Source organism: Cibotium barometz, chromosome 24 (genome assembly GCF_041138505.1).
Source record: "Cibotium barometz isolate CiBa-2024 chromosome 24, ASM4113850v1, whole genome shotgun sequence".
In the NCBI taxonomy this organism is placed as follows: domain Eukaryota; kingdom Viridiplantae; phylum Streptophyta; class Polypodiopsida; order Cyatheales; family Cibotiaceae; genus Cibotium; species Cibotium barometz.
Window position 1 is genome coordinate 37,663,683 of NC_141069.1, and position 23,685 is coordinate 37,687,367.

The window sequence follows — 23,685 nt, forward strand, 5'->3', positions numbered from 1 at the left end:
TGAGTAGCAGTTGGTAGCTTCTTTGTTGCTCATGTTGATGTTGATGTCGTGGTAGCATTTAGGTTTCTATGACGTTGATTCCACTTCTTGTTCTTATTATATACTTGCATACTCATTTGGTTGCAACGTTTTTAAAAGGGTTGTATATTTCTTTTTCACTAGCATGCTTGTAAGATTCCTCCCTCCAGCTTTTGAGGTGTACAGGTGTAAGAACCTCCCCTTTTGATCTTATAATTATTCCCTTATCTGAAATAAAAGAAAGATCCTATATTATCCTGTTTTGGCCTAGAGAGAGAAAATGTCTAGAGGGAGGTAATTCAAAATTGAGATATTTTTGGATATAAAAATCCTCCTAGTGTTTAAAATGATTTCCCCTGAAACAGAAATTCAAAAAGAACTTTCCAATGTGCAATTGGAATTAATTGAAAATAGGTAAAAAAGGATCTTATCCTGAGGGTCCAGATTTTTTGAAAATTTTAGATTAAGGTTCCTATGGACTAATAAGATTAATCCAAATGTAGGGAGGAGATAAATTGAAGAATAAAAGAAAATCCCCCAAAAATGAGTGAGAATGAATGAATGGATGGATGGATGTGATGTGAATAGAGATGATGAGAATGAATGAATGGATGGATGTGATGTGAATAGAGATGACGAGAATGTGAGGTGAATAGATGTGATGAGGTGTGATGTGAATCAGATAGATGGGAATGAATGGATGGATGGATGTGATGTGAATAGAGGTGATGAGATGTTAGGTGAATAGATGTGATGAGATGTGATGTGAATGAGATACATGTGAATGAATGGATGAGATGTGATGTCATGTGAATCAGAATGTAAATGAATGATATGAGATGTGAGTGAATGTGTATGTGAAGAATGAATGTGAATGAGTATGTGAAAGAATGGATAAGGATGTGTATGTGAAGAATGGATGTGAATGAGTATGTTGTGAAGAATGGATATGAATGAGTATGTGAAAGAATGGATGTGGATGTATGTAAAAGAATGGATATAGATGTGTATATGAAAGAATGTGATGTGATGTAAAGAGATGAGATGTGACATGAATATATGTGGATGTGAAGTGATAGATATGAATGTATGGATAGATGCGAGTAGTCGTACATGTAAATGATTGGATGGATGTGGATGAATGAGATGAGATGTGTATGGATGAGATATGAAGTGGATAGAAGTGATGTGATATAATGGTGATGATAATGAATGTGATGGATATGAATGAAAGTGAATGTGATGGATATGTGATGGGATGTGAATCGGGATAGATGTGAATGAATGAGATGTGAGGTAAAATGAATAAGATGTGATATGAGTGAATGTGATGTGGTCTGAATGGATGAGATGTGAGTGAATGTGATGTGGTCTGAATGGATGAGATGTGAATGAATGTGATGTGATGAGATGTGGATATGGGTAGATACGAGTGGATGAGATCTGATGAGGATAAATTGAGGAAAGATGTGATGAGATGAAAATGATGTGATTGGATGAGAATAGGAATACTTATGAAATGGTTGTGGAATTAATTAATGTGGTTTGATGTGGAGCAATGTGGAAAGATGAGAGTTCGTTATAGAAACTGTATTTTTGAATTGTTTTTAAATGACTGTTTTATGTCAAGAATGCTGGAGAAGCATTTTGACCATCTTGTGAATGAGGTAGTGGAGACCTAATCTGATAATATGAGCTAGGAACTATCGAAAAGGTCCCTGAGTGGATAGGTGGTGAGCGTTCTGGTTGCCAATAATGCCATAGATACACCGATGAAGAAATGATTGGAAATAAGGATTCAACCGGAGATTTTGAGGATTATGATCAGTGACACAATGGTTTCATTAAACGATTATTTTTTAAAGATAGCTGATTCTGTGAAAAAGACAATTTCATATTGGGTGTATAAGTGGTGTAACTAGTTTTAAGTTTGCATGAATATCCGGCTAGGGGGCCTGGGAACTCTTTTCCCTGGTAACCGGGATAAAACCTAACCAAATTCTTAATTGGATCCCATCACTACAGTGGTTGGTTGGGCGGTTGGCTAACCCACGGGACTGGATGGGATTAGACTGGATTGAATGGGGTTAGACTGGACTGATGGATCCCTAAATTGAGACTTAATTCTGTTATGGTACGATAGATGAAATAAATCCCGGGTAAAAATTATTCTATGGAAAAGAGTCAATGGCTGTGCCTCTCAATGAGGAAAAAAGCGTTGGTCTCTATGATCCAAGTACAATCTTTTTCCTGATCTGACTATGGGGGTTCGGTCAGATCAGTTCAATCAGTTAAGGCTTTTGACTATGTTAGAAAAAAGTTTATCCTGGAGGAATCGTCCGTGCTTTCTGGGAAAAGGAAGTTTTTCTGGGTTCGGTTTTGGAAGAACCGATGGATTAGTCTCTTGTCCGGATATCCGTGGGACGAGGCCCCGAGTGTGAGACCCTGCCCCGCCGTGCAAGAAGTGCTACTTCCGCTGCTAGCACCCCTAAATTCGTTGCGCGGTGGGGATAGGGATCTTACAATACTCATTTGGCTGCTTACAAAATTTTCACACTTAAGAGACTATATGCCTACTCATATTGAATGAAAAAATTGATGGAAAAAATTGAATGTCACCCAATTGGAGATCTTGCTCAAGAAACGCTTTGGTGAAGCATACTATGTAATGCAAAAACCTGAGAAAACAAAAGTGTGGCTGCCCATGTGAACAACTCTTTACATAGCCCCTTAAAGAAAAAAAACATACATGTGAACGGGTGCTTGTGAGAGGTCCTTATACACAAGGGCTTTTTTTTTTTTGCTTCTTCAACAACCTTATCTCCACATTTTTGTGGACGATGGAGAACACGCTTATCTCTTACGCGTGGACGATGGAGACGGTGTTATGGGCTGCAGCTTCTACTTCTTGACGACGACGACATGGTGATTCATTTCTCTGCTATGGGGGATGGCGGCAACATCTTCTGCTCTATGTACTGCTCTAACGCATTGAGCCGTGCTCTCCTCTCCTCAGCTTCGCTGCTGCTGACGGCGACTGCTAACGTTGCTGCTGCTGCTGCTGTTTGCGCATTAGCTCCTTCCTTTGCTGATGTGGATTCTGTTGTGCGCGCCGTACTGAGGGAAAACTCTCTCTCTCTCTCTCTATATATATATATATATTGTGAAGTTTCCTCTACAAAGGAGGATGCGTTGCTTGCTTATACGATTCTGATGGACTCCTTTTGCCTAGCCGGGTGCTCCTTTTCTGAGTTGCAAAGGATGAAATGTAGGCTAATGACACTCTTAATGAACTCAATGATCCTCTTTCTCTTACTCTAAGAAACAAAGAAAATGCAATTCTCTCTCTCAATTATAATGCACACTAAGAGAAGCTTGGTGAAGGTGAGAGAAGAAAGATCTCTATAAACCCTAATCAAACTATTCAATCAAACTATTCAAAAGATAGAAAATGCTAACTCCCTAAAGAAAACCTAATGTTCTTGATTACGTTACTGATGAGCTAGCCCCCGACTAAGCTCTAATACCATGTTACAAATCATGGATCTAGGGAGGCTCATAGCAAGTAATTGTAGACATGATTAATGAGGCTAATGAGATGATGAAGAACGTAAACAAATTATTCACAACAAAATAGTATACTCACAAAATGTCATAAAGTCTCATTTCAATAATCAAGTTCCATACACCTGTATTTATAGTCTTGGGAAGGACTCCAATCCATGTTTTTTGTGCACCCTAGTGCCAACCATGTGTTCATTAATGCTCACACTACATGTGCAACCTTGTGCTTTCCATGTATCACCTCTTTCGACCATTGACTTCACCTTTTACAAGTGACTACACAAATCAACCTGTGATATTAGACCCTTAGTCTATTCCTTTATCTAATGTGCATGCTTCTTCTCTTGTTCATATGACTCACTCTCTACCTTTCTTGTGCTCCATGGCACCACATTTCTCAACAAGGTTCAAGGGATTTCAAATAGAAAATACCTAAGTAATGGTTAATAGCATTAAAGTTAAAGTAAATGGTGCACAATGGAAGCCCAAGGGATACAGAGGAGGGCGCCTCCTTCTAGGGGTAGTTAAAGAGGCATTGGTGAATGAAAAGGCAATGTTTAGCCAATGAAAGGTCAAGGGGATGAATTTGGAAGGTCATGTACCACTCAGGCCTATATAACCATGAGTTTAGGGTCTATTTGGGATATGGTTGGGTGGAGAATCAAAGTACTAGTCTTACAAATCCTCAAGCTTATAATGTAAGGAGCATTATAGTATAAGTGTGATTGAATACAATATAAGTGTGATTGAATGCATTGACATTTGGCATAAACACATTAGTCATGTCAATATTCAGTGTGGCCTGAAAAATATACAAGCCCAAAGTATTGTCACACGTTTGCCGAAGTTGGATAGAATGCATAAAGTATGTGAGGCATACTAATTGGGAAAATAGTGTAAGCATGTATTTTCACATGATAAGAATATAAGTAAAAGACCATTATATGTGTTTATTCTGACATTTGGGGAGGACCAACAAAGATGACATCAATCAAATAATGCCACTATTATGTATCTTTCATTGATGATTACACTAGGAAGGTGTGGGTATACGTCATGAAAGAGAAAAGCGAAGTGTTTATGCACTTTTAGAGTTTTAAGATATGGTTAACAAACGAGTCATGAAAAATGTTCACAAAATCGTGCAAACATTCACTCAAGTCCATTTTGCATAAAGAAACATCAAAAAGGGCTACTTTTTAAAATAAATCACTTTTTATGTAGGTGGAAATTAAAAAATTAATAAATATTGCTCTCTTTTTTAGACATTTTAGAATGCATTTGCTCACTTGAATCAAGAGAACTCTCAAAAAATGACTTAATTTGGACCAAACCAAACCCATCACATTCCATGAAAATTTGAGAACAAAAAACATTACAATAATTACAGAAAACAAATACTTCTCCTTGCACAACTAAGAGAGATATTTGACCTTTTGCTTCAATATCTCTATGGTTGTCTTGCGTGAGGATTTCTACATCCTCTAGATTGAGCGTGTCCACATGGCGACAACTTCCTATTTTCTTCCCCTTTTTACTTTGTTTCAGTATCTCAAGATCGTATTTGCCTTTCAATGGATCTTCTCCATTTCTCCGATACGAATGCACTTCCACAACATTCAATACATCATGCTCTTTGAAAACCTTGTGGCTTTTGTGAGCCAAAATGGATTACCATTTTCATTGTTGGTAGAAAGAACCGCAATCATTGTGCCCTCACTTAGCTCATTTACATTTCCTTCCCACATTTCTTTCTCTTGTTGTCGACGCTTTCTGCTCTTCCTGGGGCCAACATACATTTCCCTCCTTTCATTAAGGCCACTCTCATGCCACACAAATGCATGTTGTAGCTGAAGTGTGTCATCCCTGAACTCTTCAACTAGCTTCTCTTACTTTGCAAAAAAACTCTCCCACCATGCCAGAGAGCTCGTTGGCAAAAACACATGTGCAGCATGTATTATCTCCTTGATCTCGTTCAAACATTACAAGAAATCAACAGAGCAATTTTCTTTCTCAGTTTTTTGTGTCTCGCTCGTTGTAGAGAGCAGCATGTACTTTTCTCGTTTAATTTCATGACAAGGAACAAATAGTAAGAACTTCAAACCCTCTTCTAGCAACCAATCTTTAGAGTTTGAGTATTTTTTGGACCACATTAGAGTATGTTCCTCCACTTGCTTAATTCTAAATTGATGTTGAAAACTATGATCATTGAGCTGTGAAAATGATGGCATGTTAGAGGCCTCATTGGTTGCAAAGCATCTAAAATCATATGTTTCTTCCATAATTTTGATGGAGGGCTTGGGAACATATGAATCCTCTAACAATGTGCAAATCTGTGGAAGGTCAAATGCACTTTTCTTTGCCAATTTGATTGAGAACCTACTAAACATCTGATCAATCTGGTCATGTGTGTGTCCCACCAACAAAAACCCAAGCTTGACTTTCTTGAATATCTTCTTTTGTACCAGCATATTCAAGTACACAAGGAGAACTTGGTTTTTGTTTTCTCTGCTAGCGTTATCCAGTTGTAAGTAGAGAATGGGTGGTCGTTTGCCTTGCCATTCTCCAGTGATGTTTTGAATGATGGTGATTGTCAAATTAGGATCGTTGTGAATGTTAGGAAAATTAACAAAGATCCTTGATGACATGACACCATTGAAAACTAAGGCTCCTACAACATGGAGTTAGATAAAATTTTCCTGCTTGAGATTCTTAGGAGGACGCATAAAATGAGGCAACATGGTTTTCTTTTGATCCATACCATCAATAATAAGGCTTAAATATTTCTCCTTCTTCTCTAAACACTTTTTCTTGTGCTTTGCTAATTTTTGGTGCTCTGTGCTCTGCTGCTCCCTGTGGATCTTCAAGGCATGTAGAATGGGCACTGCAAAAGAGATTCAATATTTTTTCAATATAAAAATTTAATTCAAAATAACCAACATAGCCACTTCAAAATATCTAGAAATTCAAACTTAACTTACATTTTTCTTCTGTAGTCTTTGATGTGTCTCACTTTGCTTTTAACTCCGCACATATTTGGCAAACACCCATCCTGCTCTTCTTGGGAATTTTGACGTGAGAGAAATCTTGTCTCCATATTCTCAACAAGAAAGAGGGAAGTGAGAGAGTGGGGTTTAGAGTTTCTTTTTGTGACTCCATATATAAATTGTATACCTCTCTTTTAGTGAAATTGTCATGGAGGTGTGTGAAGTTTGAGTTAGTTAGTACTTCTCCATTGAAGGTGATGAAGTTTCCCAACCATTGCTTTAGGAAACAATATTGGGGGGTTTCATGTGTGCTTAATGTTAAAGAAAAACTTTCTTGGGCCACATTTGATCAGATTTTTTTAATTCTCAGACTGCTTATACAAAATACCTTTAAGAAACCTACTCTACAAACTCGAACATGTGAGATCGCAAACTTAGTTGACACGGTGGAGCGTCGCACACAAGACCTTAAGAACAAATTTTGTGGACCTCTCCCTAAACCAAAACAATTTCTACGCTTTAGTTGGATTTTATGAAATCCTAAGCTCCTCAAACAATTTCTAGCACAACAAAAAACTCTACATGTCTCTCGAATCGCTAGACTTGAAAGAAGACACTGCTTTCTCTCACCTCTTGCCCTTCGAGGTCATTGTTGCTCATGGTCTCTCTCATTAACGGCTACATTCCCATTAAGTTGTTGTGGTTCTTGTTCAACCACATCAAAAGAAACTCTTCTTGAGCACCATCTAGAACAAGGAGTTTCTTCATTATTTGTGTTTACAGAAGGTGTTAACAGCGAGATAGAAGGTCAAACGGGTTGTGAATTGCTAGGACTACTTAGGGTAAAAGGGTTATCAATGATCATAGAAGGACAATCAAAATGAATTAACTTGGACTTATGAAGGGGTGCCTTAGTAGGGTTATTCTTTGTTCAATAGAAAATAATTTTAATATTAATTAATTAAATAATTCTAAATTTAGAAACCATGAGGCTTTAAAAGGGGAGGGAGAGGTTCATTTTTCACATACACAAGTTGTGTTTGGAGCTTTGGAGTGCTCGACTATCTTCTCTATGATCGTGTCTTTTTTTGTGCAAACTCTACTTCAAGGTAAGCGTGTCTTTTTGAAATTTAAATTTTTAGTAGTAATATTGTATTTATTTTTATTTATTACATTGCCTCAAAATCCTAAAATGAATAAAAAGTACAAAATATTTTTCAACTACAAATTTAAAAATCAATACATTTTTTTCACTTAAAAATTTTGATTTTTTTAAAATTTTTAAAAATTATATCGGTTACTTGAAATTTTAAACTAAAAAAATGATCGTCTTTTCTAAATTCTTTTTTTTTTGGAAATTTTGGAGCAGAAAATAACGGTCCAAATCTTAAGTGGAAAAAAATATGGATTCCAGAATCCTTTTTGTACTTCTGTAAAAAAATCAAACTTGTAAATTTTTCTTTGTGAGATGGAAACCAAAGTTTTGAGAAAAATACGTATCATTGTTAAAATCTTATTTCTTTTGTAAAAAATAAAACATGATGTGCAAGTTATTTTTTAAAATCTTTATTTTGAGTAAATTCTGGTGATCCTTCTCAGCTTGTGAGAAAAAGTGGATTCCAGAATCCTATTTTGTGAAAATCTGGATTCCAGAATCCAACTCAAGAGAAAATTGGATTCTAGAATCCAACCTCCTTGAGGAAGTGGATTCTGGAATCCAACTTGACACAAAAAGTGGATTCTAGAATCCAACTTGCCACAAGGAGTGGATTCTGGAATCCAACGTGATAGAAGAAGTGGATTCTAGAATCTAGCTTGACACAGCAAGTGGATTCTAGAATCCAACTTGATAGAAGTAGTGGATTCTAGAATCCAAAAAGCACCAAAAAAGAAAGGGTTCATGAAGAAGAAAGAGAGAAACTCTCTTCCTTTAAGAATCTACTTTCTTCCTTGCACTGTTACAAGGTTGCTACGAGAGGAGGTAAGCCACGTTCTTCCTTTTTGTTTTTTTCAATATGCATCTTTCTATGCATAGAATAAAAGATTTCCAATATGCATCTTTCTATGCATAGAAATTAATTTCAATAATTAATATCAATGATATCCATGCATATTCATACGTGAATATGTACATGGAGTAAATAAAAATATTTCTTTTAGAATGCACAAACGGTGGGGATTACTCTTTTAGAATAACATAAAAATAAATCTTATTTTCCATAAAATTCAAGAAAATTTTGCCATAACCTCCTTCGTATGGCTGACCATTTTTCAATTTTTAACATTCTAATATCAATTTAAAATTAATCCCAATTTGAAGTAAAGTACTCTAATCTACTCAATTTTCACTTTCTAAAGAGTAAACAATAAGAAAAGTTTAAATCACTTTATTTATTACTCATTTTAGGATAAAGAAAGGCTAAATTCTTAAGGAAGAGAAGGGGGTGGCCTTTTCATCAAGGCATATTATCAAGATTCACTTTAATCAACTAAAAAAGCAAAGAAATCAGAAAACCATAGATTAAAAATTAAAAAGTAGATTTTTTTTGCTTACATGGAGTTTTGTGAGCTTTCCTTTGGCTTGAGGGATTGAGAGTTCTACTCTTGTTTTGATCAAGAGTGGCCACCAATTCTTTTGGAGAGGATTTAGTCAAAAATAATTGAATTATCTAGTGAATTCAATGTATTTGGCTCTGGGAAGGAGTAGAGTAACAGTGCATAAACACTATTAAGCTTTTACAAAGGGGGAGGCTTCTATTTATAGGAAAAAGTGATCCTCAAACCAAGCAAACTGATTCTAAAATTTTTCAAATTAGTTTGGTCAATTTTTGACCATTTTTGGGTCAGTTCAGCTTACTTTTTGGAACTAGACTTGAAATAGGAGAGAGGAGAGATGAAATATCTCACTTAATTGATTTAAAATTGGGAAGCAATGATGAGAAAAAAGGTGCCTCCTTCATGAGGGGGAATCCCCACTCTGAGGTGTCAAAAATTCATTTTTTTAATGTTTCCTTTGGTCCTTAGTCCACTCTTATGTTTCCTTTGGTCCTTAGTCCACTCTTCTTCTTATGTGAGTATTTACTCATTTTTGGGGGGTTTTTCTTTATTTCTTCAATTTATCTCCTCTCTACATTTGGATTAATCTTATTGGTCCCTCAAAATCTTAATCCAAAATTTTCAGAAAATCTGGATCCTTAGGCTAAGGTCTTTTAAGCAGATTATAATTTTTTTCTAATGCACCTTAGGAAATTCTTTTTAAACTTCTGTTTCGGGGAAATTTATTCTCCAAAATAGGTAGAAACAAGATCTTTTATTATTCTGAAAAGGGGATTGATTACAGGGGGAAGAAACTGGACATCTTGAGGGCTGGGGAGGAATCTTACATTCTCTCCCACTTGAAAAACGTGAGATGTCCTCATCTTGCAAACTAGGGGTAATCTCGCATCAGATTGGCTTCCTTCTCCCAGGTGGCGTCTTCAAAAGGATAGAACTTCCATTTGACTAATAATTCTCTTAGAATTCTGTTCCTGAGAACCTTTTCTCGAACATCAAGGATTTCTTCAGGGGTTGGAGTTCCATCAGTCCTTGGGTTGAAGAAGTTAAGAGTTCATCATTAAGCACATGATTCGGGCTCGGTACATACTTCTTAAGTAGACTGACATGAAATACATTATGTACTTTGAGATGAGGAGGCAGAAGAAGTTCATAGGCTAAGTCACCTACTTTCTTTGTAATCAATTATGGCCCACAGTATCTGGGGGATAACTTCTTGTACTTTCCAAGAGATAGAGAACTTCTTTTGGGGCGTACTCGAATGAAGACCATATCTGCTTCTTCGAGCTTTCTGTCTGACCTCTTCTTATCTGCATACTGCTTCTGTCTATCTTGGGTAGCTCTTAAATCTTTGCAGATTGACTGCATCTACTGGCCTTACAAACCCTTATTCTAACAGTTGCCTAAGCTGTTCCTTGAGTTCAATGGCTTGAGGGACTGGCATCTTGTATGTGCGCTGGGCTACTGGGGCTGAGCTCCAGGGGTCAATTCTATCACATGATCTACTTCCCGAATTGGAGGCATCTCTTTTAGCTCTGCTAGGAATAAATCATCATACTCACTTAACCATTCTGGTTCTTTAGCCTTTAACTTTGTGTCTACTTGATTCATTTTGACAACATAAATGAGCTGCTTCTTTCTAAGTCCTTTCAGTAATTTTGAAGCTTTTACTAATTGCAGAATTGGGGATCCTGAAATTTCGGTTCCTTGAACTTTGTTTCCGTGAAGGTCACGGAAGGAAATGGTTCCATTATGACAGTGAATGTCGGCTTGATTTTTGTGGAGCCAATCCATTCCAAGGATCCCGTCGAAAACTCCCAAAGGTAGGACTCTGAACTGACAATCAGTTATATTCCCATCTAGATTAAAGTGAATACGATTTGTCTCATGGTGAGTGAAAAGGATCTTCCCACCACTGGCCAATTCAACTTGCATAGGTTTCCTTGATTTCTGTTCTAAGACTAGCTTACACAAGCATCCAAGGGAAATGAATGAATGAGTACTGCCTGAATCAATCAAAAGTTTAAATGACTTACCCTTATACTCAGCTGGAGTATGGATAACAGAGAATTGACGATTTGGCCCTCGGTTTCCAATTGCGGCATAAATCTGGCCTCTTTCCTCTTCCACTACTTCTGCTATTGTAACTGCTCTGGCCTGCAGACTGGGACGAAACTCTCTCTCTTTGGTTACCCCAGTTATGGGAGGGCATTCTGAGATTACTCTATATAGAGGCAGATGGCTGAGCTGGATTCCTCCTGGGATTGCCTTGATTTTGACGAGACGGACCCTGATTTGACTGATAGGAGGGGGCTAGTCTCTACATTCTAGGTCCTTGACTTCCCTGTCCTCTCTTGACATGGCAGAAGTCGAGCAGTCTTTAAGCTAGTGACCAAAACCTTGACATCCAAAACATCTATTCTCACTTCTAAGCTCATCCCTCTGAGTCCTTGAAAAAGGTGGGGGAAAGTGTTCTGAGGAAAGGGTCTTCCTTCATTTCTGAATCTACCAGCATCTTGATTCTGATTGGGGCCTTGCTGCCTCTTTGGGGGTGGAAAGTTTGAAGTACTTCCCGGGGGGTATGGAACCTTTTAAAGTTTGAGGGTGTAGGCTTTGGCGGGACCTTGACAACAAATGCCTTGGCAAAGTCCTTTGCCATTCTGACAGCTTCCGCCATTGAGATTGGTTTGGCATTTTTCACTAAAGTGTCTAATGGCTCATTCATTCCTCGAATGAATCTGGCCATCAGCTGCTCTTCATCCAAAAGTGGAGAATATTTGAGGAGAAGGGCAAAATGCCTGATGGTATTCTTCAATTTTTTGGCTATCCTGCTTCAACTCCAAGAACTCATTCATTTTGGTTTCTAGGAAGCCCGGAGGACAGAACCTCTTTCTGAGGTAAGCTTTAAGATCTGACTAGGTCTGGGTATTTTGATCAAGACGGTTTGTCTCGCAATGGTTCCTCCATGCGACCCTCGCCATTTCCATAATTCTTAATCTGGCAAGAGCCATCTTGCTCCTCTCACTATAACCAGTTACATCAAAGCACTCTTCCATTGTCTCAATCCATTTTTCCACTGTTTCTCCTTCTCCCTTGAATGGACCAGGTTGGGATCGGTGCAAGGCTTTACGAACGTTTGGATCTAACTCTTCATCATCGGTAGAGGATCTGGCTGCCTAGCACGGGCCGCGCGCCTCATGATTCTGACAAAACGAGATTTTTGTCAACTTAACTTCGTCATTAGATTTATAACTATTTAATTTTTTTTATTTTTTTTTTTGAGATTTATTTCTTAAACAATAATTATTCCATCATAATTCTTAAAAACAAGATTCACTCTGATAATTTTATTAACCAATATTCACAACCATGAAAATAATTTGGAATCTTTTGCAAAACGTCATTTATTATCAAAAGTTTTTGATATATACATCGAGCGTCTCGACTCCAAAAGTCACTGCCTCAATCGCGTCGTACGCATAAAAAGGCGATATTGCGATGGAGACATGCGATATACACGATCCATCACTGATAAGGGTGCTGTAATTCTACTTCTAGGAATAAAACGGCTTAGAAGTCTAAAAAATCGGCAAGAATTTCTAAAATTTCAGGGCGAATGATTAAAGAGTTGGACATAATGAACAACTCCTAGCCTTATCAAGATCATGGCTAGAGAGATATTCTGCCTGAGTCTTTGAAGTTGATTGGTATTAACGTTAATATATCGCCCTCCAGAGAACCACATGTGCTGATGTCGCTCTACTGGATCAGGAAAGTATAGATCCTCAAAGTGACGAGTGAGCCTCACTCTACTTTCTCGGGTTATAGAGCAGAGTTGATGAGATTTTCGAAGGCAAAGGCAATCATATCCTGGCTTTGGGAAAGTCTAGGAATGCTAGACAGATTTGGGGTATCCATCTAAAAATCCAATTTAATTTTTGAGTTTTCAATTTATGAATTCATTCAAAACATATTCTTAGCAAGTGAAAACATTTTTTTCGCAGATTTACTTTAAAATTTTAGGCAATTTCTACTGTTGTTTCATAAGTTTACAACAGCGCTCTGATACCAGCTGTGAGATCCCACTACCCCCTCCTCCGCGCATCGGATTCCCGGTTGCTAGCAGCGGAAGTAGTTTCTTCTTGCGCGGGGCAGGGTTTCCCACTCGGGGCCTCGTCCTCGAATGTCCGGACACGAGACTAATCTGGTGGTCATTCCAAAACCGAAACCGGGAAAATTTTCCTTGCTCGAAAAATGGGGACGATTCCACCTTTTTGATTTCCTTAACGAATTTTCTAACGGGGTTAAGAGACTAAACTAACCTTCACTTGATTAAACCAGATAGAAGGAAAACTATTACAGACTTAACTTGAAGAAATTAACGCTTTTTTCCTAACTGAATCAGGCACAGCCGTTGATCTATTCATTTGAGAAGTCTTCAGGTTTTTATTTAACTACTCGAGTTCTAAGCGTATTCCTATTAATCAATTTCATTATTAAAACTCTATTGATTCTAGCCTACCGCCCCATGGGTTAGCCTGGGATACAAAGTACATCAAGGGAACACTCTTTCTACACCACCAATGGTATAAAAGAATGCTACCACTGTGGAAGGAAAGGGCACTTTAAAAGTGAATGCAGGCTTAAACACAAGCCTAAATGTGGACACTGCAACAAGCTCGGGCACAAGGAAGAAGAATGTAGATTGAAGAACCAGGAGGAAAACTACGTGGAGGCTTCATTAAGCAAAGAGAAGATCTCCAAGGAACGTCTCTTCTAAATCGACAAGCCTCACCACCTTAGCTCATGATTGTAAAAGGTTGTTGATGAGTAGACCTAGTGCTTTGTATTGTGTTTTCTTATCACACATGACCACCTGAGAGTAGCAATGTACTAGGGGGTGATGACATCTTGTATTACCACACTTATCGACAAGCCTCACCACCTCGTCGACAAGCCTCACCACCTTAGCTTATGATTGTAAAAGGTCGTTGATGAGTAGACCTAGTGCTTTGTATTGTGTTTTCTTATCACACATGACCACCTAAGAGTAGCAATTTATGTACCAGGGGGGTGATGACATCTTGTATTAACACACTTGATCACCTTGAGTAGCTTGTTGCACTAAGGAGAAGTGATGGATCTTTTGTAATTCACATCCAACAACCTTGCAGTAGTCTATACATCATGGCACCAAGGGGGGTGTTCAAATTTGTGGTGCCATTGAGGGCAAGGTATGAGTAGAGGACTAGGATCAGGAGCATGCAGCTACATCACACTTGGACATTATCCCACATGAGCATATTTATAAGAGATGTACTCTCCTAATATAAAAAGGGTCATTTCCAAGCAATGAAAACAAGCAGCTCTCAAGCCTTAGATTTATGAGTACAAGTTTCCATCTTGTAACCTAATTGTGCTTGAGTCAAGCTGGATTAAGTCATTTTAGGATTATCATTATGTTGTTAATTAGGCTTCATCCTCCATAGGATTAGATTAACTGAATTAGTGTGATTAGGGTTAGCTTCCATAGCCTTTGATTAGGGCTTCATAATTTTATCACTCTCCCTATCCCACAATAGCATAATATTTATCGCGATACTAGTGCAAGGTTGTTGTCAATGTGGTGAATAACCATGAACATAATGTAGGGAGCGTAACTTGGGGATAGCTTCATAGTCCCAATTTCTCTCCCTATCCACATATCCTTCCTTGATCTCCCAGAAGACACATGAAATCTCCCTACACTTGGATGGGTATTACGCAAGAGATCCATGAAATCTCCCTACACATGAAATCTCCCTACGCTTGGATGGGTATTACGCAAGAGATCCATGAGAAATGTTAGCTCTAAGAAAAGCTACCAGGTCTGATGTACATTGTAAAATGTAGCTTTGTTGACCTTCAGCTACTCATGTGTCAAAGCTCTCTTCACAACTGCCTCCACCCCATTGTGCTCACATTTGCCATAGCCAAAGCAATTTCAAGTCATGTGAAAGTGTGTGATCCCAGCATATCTTGCAATGATATAGAAGGGTCACTTGGCCTTAAACTCAAAGAAAGCCCCATCTTACCAAACCCAAAGCCTCTTGAGGGTGAAGCCTTTATTCTCAACCACTAGTGATGCAACATGAAACAATGCTGCACAAAGAGTGTGCCATGTTTTTATCATCTAAAATGAAGAAGTGAACTATCTTATTGACCTTGCTTCCCATACGACAATATGTAATGTGTGGACAAATATTGTGACTTGGCTAGAATACCTGCACATGGATTGAATCTCGTTTTGCTCCTTGAATTAATAACTTTCAGTGAAGTCCACCACTAACCCCACCACACCTTGAGGAAACCTTAGAATACACCCTTTGAATTGTTCAACCTACTATCTATAGACAAAGTTGTGCACAATGAATTTTTGAAGGTGAGTTTTCAACAACTAAAGTAGCTCAAGTAGGTCATTGTATTACATCTTCTTGAATGTTAGGTCCTTTATTTTTTTCTTCTTGCCATTTTTTCACTTCTTGTCTCTCCACCATAACTTCATATAGTTTCATGGAAGTCCTTTTTCTGTTGTCACTAAGCTCACATGGACATGCTACCAAGCCCTTTGAACCACAAGAATCCCAAGTATCCATGATACATTTTAAATTGTGGTAGGTAGCGTCGATAGTTTTTGGGCATAGGACTTATTCCCAAAGTGCGGTAACACTCTTGTATATGTATGCTTGAAAGATGTGCACCTACATGTTGCATCTATACGTGTATATATCTACTCTCTGCACAGCTACATTTGCAAATTGCTTCATAGAGAGAAAAACTATGAAGGCGTATCTGATTGAACAAATCTTTGAGAAAAACATCTGCATGTGTGCAATACAACAACACATGTACCTTTCCTATAGTTTTTGAACAAAATAGGGATTTTGAGACTCAAATGCTCGGAGTTGAATTTTAAGGTCCAGATAACAAGCCTTGAACCATTGAAAGAGTTTAGCTCGCAATGTTATTAAACTAAAGAAATGAATCATAAAATAATCTATATGATGGACTAGTGCTAGGTAAATTACTCCTGGCAGTAATATTAAGAAGTTCTAACATTAGGAGAAATTTGGGCTCCAAATGGGCCATTTAAGGGCTTTCTCTCTCCTCTTGGAATCCCAAAAAATTGTTAAAATAATATTATTATATTGTGTTTCTCTCTCTTCTTTTCGCATCAAAATTCACCTTTTTTCATATTTTCTAAAGATATTACATGCTTATTTTATTCAAATGTTCTTAAATTCTACGTAACTTCAACCACTATGAGTGGAAATTCATAAATGTGAAAAGCTAGTACTCTATAAAGTAGGAAAACAAGTACGAGGATATTTCTGACTATGTAGTAACTATGCAACCACTATGAGTGGAAATTCATAAATGTGAAAAGCTAGTACTCTATAAAGTAGGAAAACAAGTACAAGGATATTTCTGACTATGTAGTAACTATGCAACTATATTTTTGACATAAGTACAATATGGAATTAGAAGATGTTAATTGGAAATAGTGGTATTTTTAAAAAGAATTCGAATATATCTTTGGAAGTGAACTTAATATTATGAAAAGTTATTTTTTTAGTGCAATTAAACATGCTTAAGTTCTATTCTAATGCATTTTCATGAAGTTATGGTGGTTGTCATTGGGTGAGTTTTCCTAATTCAATAGCCACTCTTCTCCATTTGAATTTTTCTCCATTCAAATCTTCAATCTCTCAAGGAAGCCTCTAAGCTTTCACCTGAATCTCCTCTTTCCTCACATACTATTTATGCATGGACAACAATGGAGAGAGATTTGGCTTTCTGGTGCCTTCAAGTGGAACCAAAAAGTCATATTTGCCTTCAATGATTTTTTATACTCGATTATTTTGGTACAAGAAGTGTTATTGCATCAAGAAGGGCATCAAGAAGTGTTGCTACAATGCTGAATAGAGGTATTGCATTAATTTTTATGTTATTTGAAATGCAAGTATCTGAAATTAATGATAATGTTTTACTGCACCGTATATTTTTGCAAAAGAAAGGAGTTAGTTGCAATTTTAGTATTGTTTTGTGGTCTGTAGAACATCATAGATAATTGTAAGAAGCGATGTATACATGTGGACCTGGATGAGGAGTATGCTCCTCTCTATAAGAGAACAGAGGCTTCTAAGGTCAACCCTTATGTAATGTAACAAGCCAAGAAATTAGGGAGAAAGCATATTGATATATGGGTGGAAGGATCAATTTACCCACCTGATCCCTTGACCCAACAACCACCTAAATTTTTAGGCCTAAATTATTCGATCATATATGTTTGTGAGGGCAATCCTGGCTTGCTTGGTTACACAACAAGGCTTGCTAGTCAGGTGCAAAGCATTTGGATATCATCACAAAGGATGCTGATGATGAAGGAAGCTCAGATCAAGCAGTTAAATGCTTGACTATCTAACACAGAGAATGAATACAATGAGTTGGTAGAAGTTATTCATGCTCAACATTTGCAAAACCATGAATTGGATCAAAAATCAAAGGATCTAGAGGCCAAGAATAACAAATTAGAAGGAGTATTAGAGAAGACAATAAAACATGGGCCCACCTCTAATTTGGATGCACGTGAATGAGTAAGAGAACAAAGACCACTTATGGAATTGTCAAAAAATAGTGGAAACTACAAATGTCGTGTATATGCGGAGACTAATAAGCTGAAGAACCATAAACAAGATAATGGAGCACTCTCAAAAGTCTTCTCAAGACAGATGGTGAAGTCCACACTTTCTCATTCAAAGTTCAGAACAATTAGTGATGATCTCATGCATGTATGATTGTTGCCAGATGTGAAGAATGCATTTATTATAAGGTATTTGTGACAAATTTGGTTCAAGTAGAGGATCCTATGCAATGATCTACAAACAAATGGATGCAAGTTTTAAGTCCGTGTTGCAAAACAAAAGGGTAATTCCACTGTCGGCCCTTATAGTGTCAAAAAAGCAAAGCAACAATTGAATAACAATATCCTTGAACTCATTGGTGAGCCTAAACACATAGTTCACTGACATGTGCTCAAGCATTGTGCTAAAGAAGTGACCTTCGATCTGAATCTGAACAACAATTTTATCTTGGATGTGTGCATGCAACCGGACCTTTAATTTTCTTGAAGAGAATAATCAAAAGACTCATAAAAATTATATCAAATATCAAAACAACTACTTGAATTAAATTAAAAATTAAAGCACATATCAAAACATAGAGTAAGAGAAAGAAATACATCACCATCAACACAAGGCAACACAAGACTGGGTGCAATCTTCCCCCCCCAACGTGAGTGGCTTCTTCTCGCGTGGGTATTTGTAATATATTCCAAAAGTAGGCTTTCAGCCAAAAATAAAGTATACATTCATATTTGGACTTTGCCATTTAATTAGCCTTTGTCCTCAATTAGCCTTTGTCCTCAAACCTTCTAAGATTTGCACTATTTTTCTAATATAATAATCTAACTTGTGCACATATGCACATTACAAAATAAATCAACTAGTGCTCGTACGCACACTGTACAATAAATTGACACGTACACACACACACATCACATTGATGTCAAAATAATATCAATCGCCATAATACAGCCACAAAATATTGTGAGATCTATCCACACACCATGACTCAATCCACCATCCGTGCGACACCTAAATCGGTACCCTCGTATTGTGCAACACCTAAATCGGTACCCTTGCACACCTCATCACCTAAACTCATAAACATAAACCACGTCAGTAGTAACAATCAATTGACATCACATCAATCAATCCTAACGTGTTCATGATGAGAAATAGGCATCATAAAAAATATATACAAATTTAAATGACCATGATTATTATTCAAATAACATGGGTCATAACAGTCCTCCCTATTGTGGGAATCAACTGTCCTTAGTTGCGCAATCAATGAGTGGATGGCTTCATGGTACAAGTGGAGGACAAGATCATCACATCAAACAATTTTTGAAAATAAAACCAAACAAGTGAACGCATGTGAAAAGGATCTAAGTGTCCCATACCACATAGGTACCTTCCACATACAAACACTCGCGTTGGTGAAAGATAGAAGACATAGATACGTCTGAGGTAGGTATGTAAAACCAATCTAATGTCCCAAACCATAGATTAATTCCACACGACACTACCTTAAGAACAGAAATTTGAGACGGAGTAGCTAATTTCCTCTGAAACTTTCATTCCGACATAACTTTTCTCTATCCTCAAAATTAGTCTACAAGTCTTATTCCAAAAATAAATAATGAAAATTCTTATCAACTTAAGATTGAAAAATAATCACTTACATTACTGTCAATATCTTGATGAATTCTGGGAATTTGTTCTTGATCTTATTCTTGTAATTGTCTCACTAAATTCTCGGGATTTGTTTTTGATCTTAATCTTGATGAATTCTTGAGATTTGTCTTTGATCTTAATCTTGTACTTGTCTAACTAAATTCAAAAATTATAATCTTTGAATAGGTATATAATTCTTGAATTTGTAAATGATACTTGTAAACAATGAAATGTAAAGGGGATCTTGATCTTAAGCTTAATCTTAAACTTGAAATCAGAACTTGAAGAAAGATAGATATCTTCCACCCTAGTTGATAGCAAGAACTTGATATACTAGTAATGAATTCTTGGCTTAGATTAAAAATACTTGAATAGACGAAAATTGAGAGATCAGTCTTTAATTAATCATAATTATAATTCTTGAATAAATCTTGTTCTTAAGGGGTTTAAATCTTATGGGTGAATATATCTTTGACTTAGAGCAATTCTTGGTCTAGAAAGAATCTTGTACTTGGATAGATCTTAAACTAGAAAATTTAGATAAAACTTTACTTGAATTGTTATAAACTTCGTAATTGTGATTGGTATACAATTTAAACTTGGTTTCTAGTTACTTGAGAGCTACTTCTTTTCTTTTCTGATCATCACTAAATTCGATGGTAAAGCAATTGATAACTTGAATCAAAGACTGGAGAAACTTGCTTGGTTCTTGAATCTTCAAATTGGTCTTAATCTTATACTTGATCTCTCTAGTTAGGTCACGATATCTAAAATTCTTTTCAGGAGCTAAAGTTTTCTAACTAGGTCTAGAAATAAAGAATATTCAGAAAACAGATAAAAAAGCAAACAAGAAATTGTGTACAATAAATAATTTTTAACACATACCTCCACCTTTGGTTAGTGTGTCGAGTGCGTTAACCTCTTTGGCGTCAAGCTGTTCCTGAATAGTACGATGGTGCGGATATTCACCCATTTCTTGACAATTAAAAGGAATAGGAAAAATTAAAAACAAGAGAAAAGATAGGATTTCTTATCTCATATGGAACGTCGAACTAGATGTGAATCCTGCCAAGTTAGCTCAATACACAAATGCATAATTTTTCAAGAAATAATCCATGTACTCTTTAAAATTAGAAAACTAGCCGTAAGTTAAAGCAACCTTTTAATGATATCTTCACTAAGAAGCTGTTTATATTATTCGCACTTCATGAGAATTTAGAAAACAACATTATTCACAAGAATTTGACAACTCTCAAAATTTCTCTTGAGGCAAATTCTAAAAATCTGTAGAAGAAATCCCAAACTAACTATATGTACATGAGATTTTTTTCCATAAAATATGATGGGAATAGTCAAAAAATATTTTTCTTTTGTAAAATATTTTACTAATTTCATTTGTAAAGCTTTAAGCTTATTTGAAAGCTTATTTGAAAAACTTTACAAAGCTTTATAATAAAAGCTTTTTCAAGCATTTCTCGAAACTGTCAACTCAACTAACCCAAATTTAGAGAAAAGGTCATATATTTATAGATATGGTCTCCTTTTAAAAAAATCAAAACTTTATACTAAGCTTTATTTCATAAAGCTTTTAATATTAAACTTATTAAGCTTATTAAAAAGCTTATGAAAGCTTTATTATAAAACTTGTAACTTTGGCCAATGCCAAAAGTTGGAGAAAAAGTCGCCCACCGCATCAAAATATAAAAATAAAAGTAAACGTTTTAAGCTCATAAAGCTTTTAGCTAATTTAAGCTTTGAAATAATCAAAGCTAATTAGCTAATTTGAGGTCTGAAAACTCCTCCTTCCAACCTGAATTCGTAGCCATGGGCGCCGTCGACTGGATGGAGAAAGAAAGAAAGAAAAATCAGCTCATCCCTGAATTCGTAGCCATGGGCGCCGCCGACCGGATGGAGAAAGAAAGAAAGAAAAATCAGCTCATCCCTGAATTCGCATGCTGGCCGTCGGAGTGATGGAGAGAGGGAAGCCGCTGCCCACTGCCGCGCTGCCGCTGCCGCCCGCCGGGCACGGAGGAGGGAGAGAGAGAGAGATTGGAAAAGATTAATTGGAATTTATATATATATATATATATATATATATATATATATATATATATATAAAAGCTTGCGCCCAGCGCAACGCAGAGGAGGAAAAAGAAAATAAAAACCAAAGTAATTTTTGTGAAAACAACTTGAACAATTCTCAGCCCTCTATTGTAGAAACTGAGCAAAGGGAAGGTTTAGCAATTCTGATTATGGCTCTCCATGCTCCTCTGCTTGCTCTTTCAATCCGTACAGATAGATTAGGAAGAGGATTAGTGAAGAGGAAGGTGGTTTCATGGTTTTGGGAAACCCACTAATGGTTTTCCACCTAGTTTTACCTTTTGGGCAATAGATTGATGGAGATTGATTACCCAATGGTCAAAAACAAGCTTAATTTCATCCATACATAAACTAAAATCCTTAAACGTGTTCTTCTTCAATTAAAATTCAAGAAAATTACCAAAATCACCTCTGTTTTTGTCTCTTTCACCTCTTTTGACCGCCTTCAAGAAAATTAAATTACACCAAAGCTCTAATACCACTGCAACCGGACCTTTAATTTTCTTGAAGAGAATAATCAAAAGACTCATAAAAATTATATCAAATATCAAAACAACTACTTGAATTAAATTAAAAATTAAAGCACATATCAAAACATAGAGTAAGAGAAAGAAATACATCACCATCAACACAAGGCAACACAAGACTGGGTGCAATCTTCCCCCCCCAACGTGAGTGGCTTCTTCTCGCATGGGTATTTGATATATATTCCAAAAGTAGGCTTTCAGCCAAAAATAAAGTATACATCCATATTTGGACTTTGCCATTTAATTAGCCTTTGTCCTCAATTAGCCTTTGTCCTCAAACCTTCTAAGATTTGCACTATTTTTCTAATATAATAATCTAACTTGTGCACATATGCACATTACAAAATAAATCAGCTAGTGCTCGTACGCACACTGTATAATAAATTGACACGTACACACACACACATCACACTGATGTCAAAATAATATCAATCGCCATAATACAGCCACAAAATATTGTGAGATCTGTCCACACACCATGACTCAATCCACCATCCGTGCGACACCTAAATCGGTACCCTCGCACTGTGCAACACCTAATATCTCATAATGTGTCTCACTGCATTCAAATGTGGTTAATTGCCCACTCAAAGCTTTCTTGACATGCATCACATCTGCACCATGACCACCTGTGATAATCAAGTCATCCACATAGATGACGAGTAAAACAATCCCATGCTCTGCCTTCTTTACATAGAGTGAAGAATCTGCTGTAGAAATCTGAAAACCAAGAGAGATAAGATATCTGGACATCTTATCACTCCAAGCACGAGGTGCTTGCTTCAAACCATACAATGCCTTTTTCAATCTGCATACGTGAGTGGGATATCTTGGGTGTACATACCCTTCTGGCTGTGCCATATACACTTCCTCTTGTAGATCGCCATTTAGAAATGCATTCTTGACATCCATTTGATGCATTTCCCAGCCATTAGCTGCAGCCATAGCAATGACTGCTCTCACTGTGCCCATCTTAGCCACTGGACTAAAGGTTTCATCATAGTCCAAACCTTGGGTTTGTGCATAACCCTTTGCTACCAATCTTGCTTTATGTCTTTCAATAGAACCATCAGATTTGCACTTCACTTTGTAAACCCATTTACATCCAATAACATTCTTGTCCTTTGGTAATGCAACCAAGTCCCATGTGTCATTATGAACCAATGCGTCCATCTCAACATCCATTGCTTTCTCCCATACATGCTTTCCAACAGCTTCTGTATAGCATGTAGGTTCCACATGCTTCACCATAGATGTCATATATGCATAGTGCATAGCAAAATCTCGATATGTCAATCTGTCAACTGGATATCTGACTCTCTGGGATCTCCGCAATGCATGCAGGTCACTCTGTACACCTGTAACTCTAGCATGTGGTGGCACATATCTATCCTGCCTAGCACCAGGTGTGCGTAAAACAGGTATGCCAAGCTCCTCATCCAAACTCTCTGAACTAGATGACTCATAACCTGTGAGATTCCAATTCCTTCGACTTTCTTTTTGCCTTTATCCATAGCACTACTCCCAGTGCTCACACTCTCATGTCTCAAACGTCCTGACCATGGACGTACACTGCTACTCTCAGCCTCTGCTGCT

General features: G+C 37.0%; 1 pseudogene; it reads right to left on the reverse strand.

Annotated features, from left to right (window-relative positions):
* Positions 1-2,948: 2,948 nt before the first annotated feature.
* Positions 2,949-5,972, reverse strand: LOC147625260 (uncharacterized; annotated as a pseudogene).
* Positions 5,973-23,685: the final 17,713 nt, after the last annotated feature.